Source organism: Crocodylus siamensis, chromosome 3 (assembly GCF_052110815.1).
Source record: "Crocodylus siamensis isolate JL-2025a chromosome 3, ASM5211081v1, whole genome shotgun sequence".
Taxonomy (NCBI): domain Eukaryota; kingdom Metazoa; phylum Chordata; order Crocodylia; family Crocodylidae; genus Crocodylus; species Crocodylus siamensis.
This window is the reverse complement of record NC_143397.1, coordinates 12,465,902-12,482,346: the sequence shown is the minus strand read 5'-3', so window position 1 is coordinate 12,482,346 and position 16,445 is coordinate 12,465,902.

Sequence of the window (16,445 nt, the reverse complement as noted above, 5' to 3'; positions counted from 1 at the left end):
CTCCAGCACAGTCAGGCTGACACCATTCACCAGCACTAAATTAATTTAAACAACAGTGTGTATCATTGATGACAATGATAAGCACTTTATTAATGCATGTTTAATAAAAGTAATAAAAGCGGAGCCATTAAAGCAGAATTTCATAAAGTATTTGAAATGCCCATTTACCCAACAGACTGCAAGATAATAGAGCTGGATGATCTAAAGCCGTGTGTTCACTGGAGGTGTGTTTTAATATTGGCTAGTAAAATAATATTTTTGCATATAAATACCTCTAAGTTCTCATGTGTGGAAGCCACTTTTCTAAGTAAATATTCTTCATTTTTATAAAAGAATATGTCCTAAAATAGGATAATCATACAGAATGATCACTGAATACATTTCATTTAAAAAACAGTCCATTTCATATAATAAAACCAAAAGGGAAGCTTTGCGCTATGGTGAAACAGTAGAATTTGTCTCAAACAAGCTTCTGAAAAAAATTGTTAAAAATGTTTCCCCTGGCCCAAGACCTTATACCAAGTTTCAGCCAGGAGCAAATTTTGCAGCCAGTGTTATAAATCAAAACTGGGTTTCTAATGAAAATGCTGACACAACTTTAACTGTAACAGTACTTGCAGGCAACACTGTAAAGAAATGAGACTCACAAATTCAGTATGCTAGGGATATATCAAGTGCTGTGTTTTTTGATCTTTCTCCAAGAGTAGTTCTATCTTTTGGAGCAGCACTGAGAATGAATGATTATGGTATAAGGCAGACTCTGGTTATCTACTAGAGCTACAGCTAGTTACACAGGTCATCTCTATTTAATATGTAGTTTGATTTTAGTTAGAAAGCTGCCAGGGGCGGAGGCATCATTTTTGTTTTGGGGTTGTTTTTTTCTTCGTTATTAAAGCCATTATAGTTTCCTTCAGTTGTATTTGCAAATATTCAGTGAAACATGAGACTAATTTTTCAAATAATGAGTTGTTTGTGTAATAGTTATATTGTGTAATAGTTTCTATTTCTTATTTTGCCATTAGTTACGTAAACCACATGGCACGGCTTTCTCTCTGATTGGACAACTGCAATCTCTAAAATATCGTAATAAGAAATAACACGTAGTCAATAATCTGGTCCTGGTACAAAATTTGGGAAAAAAGAATAAGTTGTGTTAATATGCTTGATACACTGTGGTTTGTGAATGTTCATATGAATACCCAGCCATTGTCTGAGGATCACACTATTCTCATAAGCCAAGGAGAACTGGACTTGCTGCCTGCATCTCAGCAGGAGAGCAGCTTCACGAATGGTCATGGTCCCAGTTAAGCCCGGGGAGCCAGTTGTGTGCTAAACATTGCACGTGTGTGTCAGCTCAGGGTGATGGACAGTCAGAGCTGATGGAAACTTGGAGTTTCCATTCTGCCAGAAACTCTGACACTAAGAAGGGGCTGGGGGTTTTTTTTTTTGGGGGGGGGGGGTTGTTTTGTTTTTTTGCTTTGAATCAGAGTGAAAAGTAAAACTTTTGAATTTGGTGCAAAAAGGAACTTGTGAATATGTTTCATGTTGGAAATAAACTATTTGCATTCAGGTTTTACAAACTGATCTGAAGCAGCCCCCTGCCTTGACTCCTGAAGTTTCGCCTGGCTGGTGCTGGGAAATTTGGGACGGCTTAGGGAGACCTCAGGCCTTTGATACTCCAAGCTTTCTAGAACGAAACCTGGAAGTCCTGGAGCCATGGCTTGAGGCAGAGCTCAAGTCGAGAGGAAAGTCTCCAGCAGAAGGTCCCATCTATTGATCTGGAAGCCTAGACCCTGGCAGCTACTGTTGGAGCTAGGACCTCAGACTCCCTGCTCACTCGGGTTCCTGAACTAAAGGCACTGAGCATGCAAGACTTCTCCAGAGCTGCCAATCCTGGGATCCCTAGGCTCCCAGTCCCCAGGCAGCCCCCATGGGCTCCCCAAAATCTAACCCAGTGAGCTGGCAGGAAATCAGGCAATGAAAGTTCATCATAGCTGAATTGTTTCTGCAACATATTTCTGTTTTGGAGAATCAGCGTTGTCCAGGAAAAACAGTTATATTGGAAAACTGAACCTTTCTCATAAATCATTTTTCCACCATTCAACCTAGTTCACAGCAAAGCGTGTTTATTCCAGCCAGCTCAGAGTAAATCTGCATCTGCAAGCTATGCAGACCGAGACCTTTGACATTTGTTTTTCTGCCCATTCCCTATGAATTTGAGGTCAGGCACTCCATGATCCCTCGGGTCCAAGCCAGGAATGGCTAAAACACTTTGAGGGAACCCATAAGACTTTATTCAGGGGTTCAAGTGTTTGTTGTTGTTCAAGAGGCCCCTTTCACAATCTTGCTCTCCATTTACAAGTTCAAAGATTTTTCCGAACTGCCAGCCCTGCAGACTCAACAGCTTTGGCTCTGAAGTAAAACTATATTGTCTGTCTTCTCCATACTTCTCTATAACCTTGACCCATGTGAAGTTTATTATAGCTGCAGCTGAGGTGTCATTCGGGTGTATGGCCCTGTACTCTTGCCATTCCAGCTGTTCCAGAGGAAGGCTGGGGATTCTTTTCTTCCTCTATTTTCTAACTAAAAAAATGCATGTTTTTCAATGGTATTGATCCTGAAAGGAATTCAGCTCCATTGTGGGAGGAGGAAGGGAGACAGTTTGAGGTTTATGGCCCTGGGGTTTTGCAAGGTAACTGTTGTGTGTGGTCCATTCTGTTCGTAATATATGTGCGGAAAAGACTCAAGCTTGCTCCCCTGTTGCATGTTGTCACTGCAGTGCTTCTGGGCATGAAAACATTGTTTTGGATCCCTTAATGTGTTTCGGACTACACAAAAGTTGCAATCCACCCTGTGCTAAAAGCCTAGCGCATCACTCAGGGGCTGGTCCGTCCTACCTTGACGTCTATGGTTTCAATCTCCAGTTGTTGTAAACTGGCACAACTCCACCACGGGCATTATAACTATGCCATATACTACTGAGTCTCTAATAGGACTGGCATGGGGTGTTAACCAAATGCGTGCCCTTTTCCCGTAAGTGGATTTCGTTCCCCACTACCAGCTCTTTTAACTAGGAAGATATCATTTTCATATCCTCTTCTGGCCATTGCTACAACTTTAAAGGGAGAATGCAAGATGAGAGCCCAATATAAGCATCAATATTTGTCTCTGGAGAGCAAAACAAATGAGTTGTAACTAGGGCTGTAGGAACGATTGAATTTAATTATAACATGGTGGCAAAACCAAAATATTGAAACAGCTGCTTCTTTTTTTCCGGATGACCTGACTCCAAACTATTTTGGAATTCTTTGATGAACTGGAAATTGCTTCTAGTCAAAGGAAGATGGCGGGGTTGTTTTGCACCTTATAGACTAACTAAATTAGAGGTGTGTAGCATAAGCTTTCATGAGCAGCAGACTTACTTGCAAGGGAAAAAATGTATGATACGAATGTTGATGAATTCATTCCTCCTTCAGCCTGGTACAACAGGTCATTCAGAAACCTCATTCAGCTACAGTCCTAGATGTCGAGAGGAAGCAATTTATGGTGGTTATTCTACATACCTGATACCAAGGTGCTGCCATGCCTATTTTTACAACCTGAAGTTTCCCAAGGAAAAGATCTCTGCATGTAACTTAAAGAAGCCAGGATAAAGCCCTAGGGTTGGATCCATCGCCTTAGGAACTAGGTTCTTGTTGTGGTTGTTCTGCCTCCAAAAACTTGCACTTTTACATCTGTTAAGTTGACAGGAAAGCATTTTTAATGGCAGAGTGGGTATTTACTTTATGAAGTCATCTTTCCAAATCACTCTCTGGTCCAAGGGTTTGGTGAGAGAGCGAGTGAGCGAGTGAGCAAGAAGTAGCATTTGTAGTAAAACCTGGAGAGTCAATAGCATGTGGGAAAACAACTGCAACTGAAAACAGTCCCAAAGGTAATTTGCAAATCTGCTGAAATCCCGAACAAGCTTTGATTTAACCGAAGCTTGAAATGGCTTTTATTTACTGTCTATTGTGGAATAAATGACATCTCATAAACAGGCTTTATCCATTACCACAGAATGGAGATCACTGTGTTAGGGACATTTTATCCTCTTGATATAAAACAAGATATGCTATTGTGTGTTATTACAAATAGAAAAATCAATGCTGAGCCACACACCTCTGAAATTTCATTTTCGCGGAACACCGTTTTCAAAAATGTATTCTCTAATAAAAACGTCGCCATAACCAGGGGGATTTACAAAACACTGAGCAACAAAGAACAATAACAAACAATGAATAAAGTGGCTCCATCCTGAGTCTTTCTGCTGTACATTAGTCACACACTTGCATACATTACAGAGCAGAGCTCCCACTAGGCAGAAAGATAAAAAAAACCTGAATTACTCTCTCTTAAGCATTTGGTCCAGAGCCTATGCTGCATCCCAACTTGTCAGAGATGAAAACTTAGATGCAAAGATCCAGTGCCCATTCAAATGAAAGGAAAGATGTTCTTTTCTCTGGGTTTTGAGTCGGCTCATAAGGCTATAAAGAAATAGAAGCCAAGCTGAGATGACCAGCAAGGCTATATCTGATATGAATTACCTGTCCTAAATCATGCTCAGATTGCAATGATACAATTTGCATGAGTAAAGTGAGCCAAATTGGTCTACCAGTATATATTTTACTGTCATTTTTGTGTAGTAAAATGAATCTTATTTGCAAGAGCATGGTGATACGTAAAAGATTATAGGGTTTACAAACTACTGTCTTTTATGAAAGTGTATTTGATTAGCCTCTGTGCTTAATATTTTAGAAGTAGAACTCAAGAGTAATTTTTATCACTAGTTAATCTTGGCTCACATTAGAGCTAGTGGGATTACTTGTCGCCCATCAGATATTGGTGGTATTTTCTTTTAACCCATTCACTACCTACTGCTGATTGTTATGATTATATCTGCTTAATAAATGGTTGCCTCAAAAATATATGGGAACCTATCTTAGTCAATAATTTAGTTGTGAACTGTTCAGCTTGACTGTTACTTATTGGTGATGCAGTTTGTTTTGTAAATATAGTATTACAGCTGTGTCCTGATTGGATGACTGGAAATACGTAAGCAGGAGAATAACGACACTGTGTAATACGTTTAAAACGTAACTGTTTTTTTTAAATGAACAATTATTTGTCTCCTGAATTCACAGGCCTTTAGAGATTTGTGACTTTGTTTTGTAACTAAGCCAGGGACATTGCTAGTGGTAGACTTAGATGCACATCATAGAGTGCAGACTGCAAGCAACAATGGAATGAACGCACTGCATTTATTCATGCAGATGCCATGTATCACTCTGTGAACTATTAAGGCATCTTGACTTAAATGTAGACTGGATTGTCAGAAGTCAGTCATCTTCTGTAGTGCAGCATGCTTGTAAAGTTGCTAACCTGAACCAGTTAAGAGATGGGAACACAGGCATAGCCGTACTGGAGCAGAGCACCGGTCCATCTAGAATATATTCTTGTCTCTGGCTAGTACCAGAGGTTTCAATAAAAGGTGGAAAAAACCTTGCAAAGGGCTAGGATGGAGACTTTCCACAATGGCAGATTTTAGCTCTTAGTAGTGAGAGACTGGGCACACCTACAAAAGATGCTAAATGCTCAGTAGACTAATTCTACTATGCCTTAATGTGTAATGGCAAAAGCCAAGCTATTGCACCAATGCACAGTAGAATTAGTTTACTGTGCATTATCATCACTAAAAAAGCATGTGCTGATGCTACTGTAGCACTGGTTACTGCGCATTCAGTTAGTACCTGTTATTACAGGTATTAAACTTAATGCACCATACCTACAGAGCATTAATGCACATGTAGATGTGCCCACTGAGTCCTGAAAGATTAAGGATTATACTTCTAAAACTATGGGGATTAGATTGGTCATGCTTCTTTCATTCTTTAGCACTGTTGTTTTGCATATAAATATCCAGTCCTGTTTTGAATAATAGTAAGCCCTCAGTCTCAATAACATCTAGTGGCAGTGAGTTCCACAGGCTAATTGTGTGTTGAGTGAAACAAGGGTTTCCCTGATTTAGATCCAACTCTTCCCCCTGCACTCAAGCTAAAGGGTCCTTTATTGCCACTGAACTCACAGGTATAACTGAAGAGTCATATTAAAGATGGCAGCAGAACTGAGCCCTGAGTTTGCATTGAAAAGAACTCCCTAACAGAGCTTGGGACCAGCGGCGGAGGAAGTCTGTCCAGGTTCTTTTGTCTGATATGAAAATGCAGAGACGGGAAGGTGTGGGAGCCAACCCAGTGGTAATTCTGCTCTAAAACAGGTGTCAGTATTTAAACGAGGTTTCAGTCGGAAGGAAAGGTCTCTTCGGACTTTTCCCACTGATGCAGCTATCACAAGGAGAAATTTGCTGGAGCCCAATTACCTGCCACTTTCTCCCCACAGGAAATTTCCTCTTTGCAAAATACAAGTCTACCAGCTCCTTCCCCATCAGCATTTACTTACTGAACCCGTGATTCAGAATCTTTATTTGCCTTTAAGGAGGAGCGCTGCTACGAAGGAGTCTTTGGTTTAAGGACGTCCCTTCTCTCAGGTTCCTTTGTGATTGGGCCAAATTCTGTCCTTCCAAACCCAGGGCTGTACTGAAACAACTCAATGCACCAAACACTGTTCTTCATTAATATGCTGGTCAAAGTTTCAAAGTTGAGTCCTTCCACCCCCCTCTTCCCCTCTGTTTTTAATGGGCAAATTAACATACGGGTTATGGAGCTCGCCATGTGTCTGATGGGTGCAATTCAAATAAAACATGTATGCCTTCATCTAGCTCTTTCCCCGCAGAAGTCTGTGCCTACCCTGGTATTCATGATCTATCCAGCAATACCCTAACCATCATCCCACCTTGAAGCACTGATGGAGCTGCAGGAGCCCTGGTGTGCAGAAACCAGTTAGACCCCAGAGGCAGGCAGCACAGTTGTAGGGCTGCCGGTGGAAGATTAGAAGAGATATCCTACTTGCAAATAGCTCAGATAGGTTTAGCACCCTGCATAGAAATACTCCAGACCCTGGTCACCTGAGGCATACCTTTCTTTGCAAAGCATGCTCTATGGGGGGAGGTCATTTCAGCTTCACAGAAGCAGTGTTATGGGAAAAGCTGGGTATAATCCACTCTCCCAGAGCAAGACCAGTGGCTGAAACTCCAGTTATCCTGGCCTTCCTATCAGGGCCAAAACAACAGGCTGAGGGCTGCCATAATACTAATAGTAGTATTTCATCAGCGTGTTGGGGCAACACAATGCATACAATCCCAGAGCCAATCCACCAGCCCATCTCCATATTGCCGTTTCAAATGCAAGGGTGCTTCCCACATGCCTAGTAGACCATACTACCTGTGATCCCTTACCTAATAAAGACTTGCCCCTCCACTCAGGGTCAGACCGATTGCTATATTTGGGGTCAGGAAAGGATTTTACCCCATGGTCAGCTTTGGTAAGGGGGTTTTGCCTTCCTCTCTACCTGAGGCTGCTTAAGCTTCTTCTAACAATCTTTTACAGAAGCAGGACATTGGCTGCTGTAGTCCCCTTGCTTTGCCTGCGGCAGGTTAGGGTGTTATGTCTTGTGTTATGTTACCATTGGTATGGTTTAGATAGGGATGATCCTGCCTCAGGCATGGGGTGGAGCTAGATGACCTATGGAGGTCCTTCCAGCCCTACTTCTCTGCTTTCTGCGATTCATTCACTTGGAGTAGTCTAGTGGGTCACAGTATAATCCCAGTGCATTGGTGTGAAATGCACCCTTTCAGTCTAAGCAAATTACAGTCTACAGGGCCCTGCTTTTGGCACTCCTTGAAGAGGAAACACTTTCAGTGTGAAAGGGGAAGGGGAAAAAGAGCTTCCCTGAGTACAGCAGCTGTGAAAAGGTGTAGTAGCTGACAGGAGGAAATGACAAACCAACCCTAGGAGTAACTAGGACTAATGGGTGCAAAGTAGTGCAGAGTAGATTTAGGTTAGACATTAGGAAGAAATTTTTTACAATAAGGGTGGCCAGAATCTGGCTTGGGCTTCCAGGAGAGGTGGTACTATCCCCTGACTTGGAGGTCTTCAAGAGAAGGCTAGATAGACACCTGGCTGGGGTCGTCTGACCTCGGTCCTCCTTCCTGCCAGGGGTAGGGGGTTGGACACGACGATCCTTTGTGGTCCCTTCCGCGTCTACAATCTATGAATCTATGAATTTGTATCCTTGTTTTGCCAGCTCCCAGTCTGCATCATTTTATTCCTAAGGTATTTTGTTCCATTTGACGTTCACGAACAATCTGCAGTGTGTGTTCGCATGGTGCTGCCTCTGCTATGACACTTACTGTTGCTGGGACCACAGTCATTGCAAATGAGATGAAGACCTGCAGATTGAATAGCTTGGCCTGATACCTGCCATGCATATGGATCAAGCTGCCTCTTCAGGTGGGGAAAGCTCTGTGCAAGCAGAGAGTATTTAAGGAGCTGCTGCCTAATGGAAAACTTTGAAAAACATTCTGCTTAGAAATGATTCTGCTCTCACACCGCCTCTGTTTGTGATCTCGCCCTTCATTTCTTTGTTAGCGCTAAGGACATTTGCATGAAAATAGGATGTTCGTTTTTTAAACATTCATCTGCTCCTGCTGCTTATTCCTCACCCAAAGCCCTAATCCACAGCCTGCAAAAGCACAAGCCGTTGCTGTGTGTGATAGGAATGGTACATGTTAACCAAAGGGGGGTGATGGGTTGTGGAGAGGTCTCGGGAAACCTAGGGTTCAGATTTGAGTCCAGTTGCTTTTTTGAAACCAGACTTCCTTATCTGGCAAATTAGACATGGAACTAAGCTATAAAGTTTGGATCCACAGGTGGTTTGGGGAAGGGCTTAGATAATGAGTTTTGGTGCAGGTCATGCCTCAGCTGGAAGAACAGGTCCCGTCCTCCTCTTCCAGTCCTGGCTGTATATACTGCAAGAAAGGTCTTTCTCATAATATTTGACCAATTCCAGTTGTAGCTGAAAATTCAGTATGGAAAAAAAATCATGTGGCCATTTCAAACCTTTAATATTAGAAGTGGGTCCAAACAAGAACGCCGGGCTACGTCCCTCTGAACTTTGAAGTGGTTTGGAGCCAAGAGCTAGATCTGAACTTCCCAATTCAGCCCTCTCTGTAAGTCGGTTTAAAAACTGAGCAAATCCAAGCTACTCCTCAGCTTCCAGAGAGCTTGGACTTGCATCTGAAGAGTAATAAATGTTTTGCAGATGATAATGTTCAGGATGACTTTAGGGTTTTTAGTTCCCTAGACCAGGGTCATAAAGCATATGGCCCACAGGGCACTCCCTCCAGGCCAAGTGCATCCTTGGCAAGCCATGAAATGGAGGGGTAGAGCTAGCAGGCCCCACATACATCTGGGGTACAGATGTATGGCTACTGGGTATGGCCACTGGTGGCCAGGGGGTGAGCACAGGCTGCGGCAACACAGCCCCATGTACTTGCTGCTCTTTGCCCCACAGCCTCTTGACCCACCTCTGCTTGCTCCACTGCCTCTGCTGCTGGCCCTACCACCTCCAGCTTTTGCCCCACCACTGCCAGGTCCAGATCCAGCCTGCAAGGAGCCCCATGGTTCAGATCCAGCTCGGAGGGGGCAGGGAGGGTGGGCGAGTGTGGCACCCCTGCTCTAGACAAACCCTTCCAGCCCACACCCCTCCCCTGCATAAAAGTCCATGGAAGATGTTGTTAATACAAGTGAGTCAGGCCTGGGATATAATTTCTGAACTAGTGGTCTCATTTCTCACTATGACTTCATGTGAGGAAAAGCCAGCAATAGCAGAGAAACTACAGTGAAACAAGGATCGTGTCCTGGCGCATATTTTATTGATTATAAAGATCAGGGGAATAACAGTGATGAAAATGGAAGATGACTACCTGGAAGGTGACCTTGCTCTCACTCTTTGGCAAAGGTAGGTAGGGCACATCCTCTGCTCTTTAAATATCACCTTCGGCTCCATCCTGGAAGGGATCACTAGTGCTTGTAGGATGTGGGAATGGAGTTGGGGTGGTGGGAGGAAGAGAGATTGGTCTGCTTTTATTTTAAGATGTACCCTTCATTTCAACCTTCATCCACAGTTTAAAGAAGCTGAGCTGTTAGAAGGGCCAGCAGCAAAATAACTAACAATATTGATCTTAAAAATCATTGTCGTTAGGCTTCAGGGTCAACAGCCACTTGGGATGCGAAGGGGCAGATTCTGGTCGTATAGCTGCCGAGGAGTACAGCATTGCCTTGGCTCGTGTTCGGAAGGGTTCCTTCATAAGCAGCGGAGAGAGACAATGGCAAACTTTTTAATGAATGCTAAATTTTGCAGAAACTGCTGAGCCTGTGGCTGGGCAAATCACACATGGAAGATAAGCTGGGCACTGGACTAGGACTCAGGAGATCTGGCTTCAGTTCCTGGCTCAGCCAGACTTTCTCCCTTGCCTTTAAACTAGCCAATACTTCAGTGCCCCAGTACGGATAACAAGGACTTACAAGCATGCTGTGAGCTCATTGCAGCTGTGAAGTGAACAGATACCATTGTGATGTGGGCCCCATACATACCTATACAGACTATATCCAACGAGGCAAGCTCTATGCCTAATAGCAGCAGATGGTTTATAAATACTAATCAACTGATGGGATCATTTTACAGTACCTTCCAACTGAACCCCTATGGACTAGTTTAGTGTCCTCCCTGGATTTATCAGAAGGTAGGCTGAAAATAAATAAATCCCATTTCAGGATTGATTGAACTGGCTAGTTTCACTTTTAATGCCATTATTCATTCTTTCTGACAAGGGTCCCTTTTTCCAATAGCTGTCTGCATATTGTACTGTTCACTTCTTTAAGCTGCTTACCACCAAGAAATGTTTAAGTAGGATTCAGCCATCCCTCCGCAAAGGGCGGGGGGGCTTTACAAAGTATAAACCAGAAGTTGCTGGAGGCAGAGACGCCTTTCAGCAGTCTCAAGCGAAGACTTTCTATTTCCATGTAAAACTATCTGTCGAAAGGTCAGGCTACATTTACAATGAGCAAAGTTTTATAGCCTCCACATGCATGAGCACCTGCTTGGGAGATAGTGGAAAAGATTCAATTTACCTTTGGGTTGCCATGCTCAGATTCCCATTTAAAAGTCTAAGACCCCTGATTATTTATTGATGTCTTTCTCTTCATAGCTGTCTGAATCTTTACTGAGTTGCAAGACACTACAGTGTGGCCTAAAGGATTTTTTGAATTAAGTTCTTTTGAGTCATTTTCCCTTCAGGTGTTTAAGCAATGAGATTGCAGCCTGACAGGACTCCTCTTCTTTCTCTGTGTTTCTTTTATTTATATATTTATTGGTCCCAAATCAAATTAGCTGCTGGCTAAGCCACCATCAGACACTGGGTTATGACATGATTATTGGGCACTTTATATTTTTATTTACAGGGGGGAAAACAACAACGGGAAATAATGCATTGAAAGAACTCGCATTTTACAGTGAATATGCTTCAGGTTCCCATAAGGTAGCAACAGAGGAAATTTAATAGAAAGTCTCTATCAATAACCCTTCCCCTCTCCACGAAAGCATAAAAGTGGCAGCTTATACATTTTCTTTAACTTACAGGGAGCAAAGAGACTTTTACTGAAGCTACCTAAAAAGACATTAGGTTCTACAAGCCACCTTAGGCAATGAAGTGAGTGCTTCCTTATTTCAATAAGAATAGAAACCCTGGCTCTTTTCTCAACCGTAATAAGAGCAGCAGCTCAGGAAAAAAAGAAACCAGTGCAATTAATTTCAGTCCTAGCAGCCTCCTGAATAATCAAAGCCAGCAGGTCACCATCTTAGTTAAAAGTAGAGGGACAATCTCTTGCCTTAATAAAGGGAAAAGCAAAATTCCAATTCATCAGAGGCCAAATATCTCACCCCCCAAACTGTATTCTGTAATGGGTCGGATTCAACACATTGGGACAGGGATGTGAAACCAATATTCAGATCAAGAGTGGTTGCCTTTATGGCAAATATGCTGTGGTCACCCACACATTACTGGGTGAGAGTGACTACAGCGCAGAGCAGATGCGCTATGGTGGACGGTAGGCAGAGTTTTCACCGTTTCCCCCTGTGGGTTTTCCATGGAACCGAGACAGCTTGTTCATTCCTGCAGGCGCTCAGCTGGCTTGGCAGGGCATCCTCTAGAAATTGGCTGAATGGGTGGATTCTCCATATGACCTGTCCTCCAGAGCACCAGGATGAGAACTGCCATCTTAGCCAGCTTGGACTTGAACCTGGGGGCCGTTAGGCATGAGCCGCTATAACTTGAGCTTGAAGGCTAGGGACAGAAGTTACACACAAACCGGCTTAAGTCATCAGAAACTGGTTTAAACCTGTAAGAGAACAGAAGCTCACTGCACATAAACCAGTTTCGTTTAAGATAAACCTGGTTGAATGTAGTAGCGGTCTTAACTGATTTGGGTCAAACTGGTTTATGAAATTTCTGTCCCAGACCCCTTCCTGGTTCAAGTTAAATCACAGTCCCCCAGCATCCCAGCATGCTTTCCAGCTCTGGGCTGGGTTAGGCTGTCTGCTCCAGCAGAGAAGGGTGTCGGGGAGGAGGAAGCAGGGACTTGCCCCTACCCAGACAAACCCCAGCTGAGGTCTGGGGCCAGGGAGGGTAGTTAAACTCCCCTTCCTCCAAGTACAGAGCTGCCCAGCCTTGCTTATTGCTGGCTTATTGCTGGCTGTGACTGTGGACTACAAATCCCAGAGGCATCTGGAAGCAGGAAGAGGAAGTGATGAGCAACCCTGCAGAGTCCTGCTAGTATAATTGTGGACTGCAAATCCCAGAGACCTTGGGGGCAGCAGGAAGAGGAAGTGAATGCACAGGCCATGCTGGCTACATGCCAGAGAGGTGTGCCCTAGTGCCCACCCAGCTTCTAACCTGAGCCACTGCAGGTATGTGGCTGCATTTCCTGAATCAAAAGTGAATGTCTGTCATGGTTCTTTCTCAGTTTAATCTCTGCAGCTAAAACTAACCTGCAAAGACTGAATCAATTCAGCCTGTCTGTGCTTAGCTGTAGTGGCAAGATGTGGTAGCTGAGAGCTTCCATCCTGTGACATCCTCATGTATCAGGCACAGAGGGGGGACCTGTAACACACTCTGATCCATGGCTTATACTAGCATGATCCATTACCAACCACAGGACATGATTCAATGCCAAAAGACTTTCACTGACTTCAGTGGGCTTTGGATAAGGCCTCCATTGTATTTCTCACTGTATACTGTACTACGTATCTTACTAGCATACTAGAAGGGAAACTGCCCCATACTAACAAGAAGTGTGAATAACATAGATTGCAAAAACTATATAAAAGAGGGTTTTGCATGTCTGATGGTTGGTCCTTGTCCCTGCACTCTTCTTGGCTGCGTTCATCCCTAGCTGGGAGGTAAATAGGTATATGCATTAATGTAATGACCTCTTTATTGACACACTTTCATTTTACTTCTCGTTAACCACCATGAGAGTAAAACCCAGAAGAACTGTTCAGAGAAAAGTGACTACATTTAGAAAAGTAAAACAAATACCATTTTAAAGAGTGCACTAAAATTTACCAGGTAATTGGTAAAATGATGTCATGGGCACTCTAAGAGACACCGTTATAGTTTTCTCTTACAGATATTTTCCCTCTCTAATTAGCTGATAAGGTATTTACAGTCTTAACTCTGTCTGAACAAGGGTTATTTCTTTGCCCTGGAATAATATACATAGAGTTAAAACTATACAGATCATATCTTTATATCAATATCTTTACAAAAAAGCCCACAGTAAATGCAGAAAGCCACAATAATGCATCCTAAAGGGTATGTGAGGTCACAGATTTCTGGTGTTTGAAAAGTATCCTGTTCTTAAAAGCATGTTCATATTGTAGGTTAACAAATATACATATGACATATATTAATATTAAAATCAGTTTCTAAATGATAGAATTATCCACCAACCAAATGCAATGCCTTTCTCTGTGTGTGGGGTTTTTTTTACTGTGTACCAAAAGCAAACCAAATTTAATACCAGCACAGAGACATTTCTGCATTGTTAGAAAGTGTATCGTTTGTCTGGATTTGGCCTCAATTGCTTTCTCTGAATGAAAGTACTGGGAGGTTTATTCATTAGATTACAAATCCTTAAATGGTTCCATTTTCCTACACTCATGATCATTGATATTGATTGCTTTGTGTTCTTGAATCTATTTTGTTCAGCCCTTGTTTAATATTTAAGAGACATAAGGAGCAGTATGTTGTAATATTTAAGAGGTTAACTTATTGCAAAGAGCTTGAGAAAGGAAACGGTTCCAAATGAGGTAGAACTTTGGCCCATGTTATTGATGTGCCATAATATACATTTACGGATGTATACTGTGCTGTAACATACATTATAGCTTTAAAATGTGGTATAATACCTACCTATTACATCTGAAACCTTTTATCTTCAGTAGAGATAAAGCTAAGGCAGAGTAGTCACACCCAGATTTCTAAGATGCTGGTACACTTGGATTTGGGGTGTTCATTTTCATTCAGCTCAGTGTAGGGGATGGTCATACGTGCTAGATTACAAACACCCCCCTGGCCAGATACCAGGTGTTTGACTCTGGTTTTAGTTCAGGCTTCATCTATACCCCAGGACGGTGGTCCATGAGAAATCTGCTACTTTTTTCTTTTAAAGCAATGCTGCTGAGCAGCCTAGGCCCCGCATAACGATGGTGCATACCATCCTGACAGCATCTGATCTTTCTCACTTATGCACAAGTCAGAAGGAGGCGTCAAAGTCCAGTGTCTGATGTCCCCAGTAAATATTATAGCATCTTTTACAGATCCTGTGGATGAACAGCAACTGGAATTATCCCCAGCTCTGCTGCTGACTCAATGTGTTACCTGGGGCAGGTGATATAGCTGCTGTTCTGACTAATCAGCTGCATCTCATTAGCACATATGGTACATGTGTCTGTATATGGAAATGTTTAGCACCCAGGCAGCAAATGTATTTTGAATACTTGACATTAGTCCTTACATAGATAGTCCTTTATTGCATATCATTCAACACTACCGATATTAGTAGTGAGTCACAAGCACTGTTTTTTTCCTTATAACACCTCTGTGAAGTAGGGAAAGACCACCATCTCCATATTTACAGATGGGGAATTGAGGGGCCACAGCCCATATTTTTAAGGGTATTTCTGATCATGATTTCCATTCAAGTCAGTGGGAGCTGAGCACCTAAATGCCTTTGAAAACGTGGCTCATGTTGTCCAGAAAACCTATTGTAAGCATGAAGTTGAACTTGAGTCTCCCACATCTGAAGCAAGTGCCCTAACCACTGGCCAGTTGGTTGGTTCTCTGAGGTAGCATCAAAGTACTGCCCTGCCTACCTATTTTTTTATTTAACAGAGATAACCATGTGAAGAATAAGGCACTTTTATTCTCTCCCTTGCCCTTTCTAAGTGGTTGGTCAGTGGGAATGGAGCCTAGTGGTTAGGACTCAGTCACCTGCGTCAACTCACTTGAGACAGAGCTCTCATATTCAGTTTTACGCATGCAGCTCAATGGCCAGATATTCAAAGATGACATTATCCACTCTTTGCCTTATCTTTATCCATGTCAAAGAAACATAATAACCCTCCCCATTCCTGGCTAGTAGAGAGCCTCTAGAAGACTTAATTATCTGAAACCGTGATGCTCAGATAAAAAGTGCTATCTGGGACTTGCAGAAAGTCAAGTTAGAAAAGAGCTAAGCTACCTAGTCCAACTTTCTGCCAATGAAGATACACTAGAAGTCATTGCAAGTAAGCACATCATGTTCTCATTAACGTACAGAAACGAGAACCTATTTATTGATACAATATTGCAAAACAATAGGAATAAATAATAAAATACTGGAACATCAGTATATAGCCAGATCCTGAACAGGTATAGATCAATGCAGCCACAGTGATATAAAAATCTAGCCCATAAAGTTGACTCAGTCACCAGAATTATACTGGACACCAGACGTGGTTGGCAGTGAGCTATTAGATACAACAGTCAACATTGAATGCTAGTGGGACACTCTGGAGCAGTGGGGCCCAACCTTTTTGTTTGGGGGACCAGATGGACAATGCCCGATCCATTCATGGCCAGTGGTCCCAATCCAACCCCTGGAGTAAGCACAGTGGGCACCATCCAGCCAAATGGAGAGGTGCAGGGGACAGCCTGGCCCCATCACAACCCTACAGGGTAAGGGAGCTTGACCCAGCCCCACAGAGGGAAGGGGGCATAGCCTAATCCCAACCAGGCTGTGCAAGAGAAAGGAGACATGGCCTGGCCCCAGCCTGGCCCCGTGGATGGAAGGAGACATGGCCCAGTCACAGTCTGGCCCTGATGGGGAAAAGGGGGTATGGCTCAGCCCTGA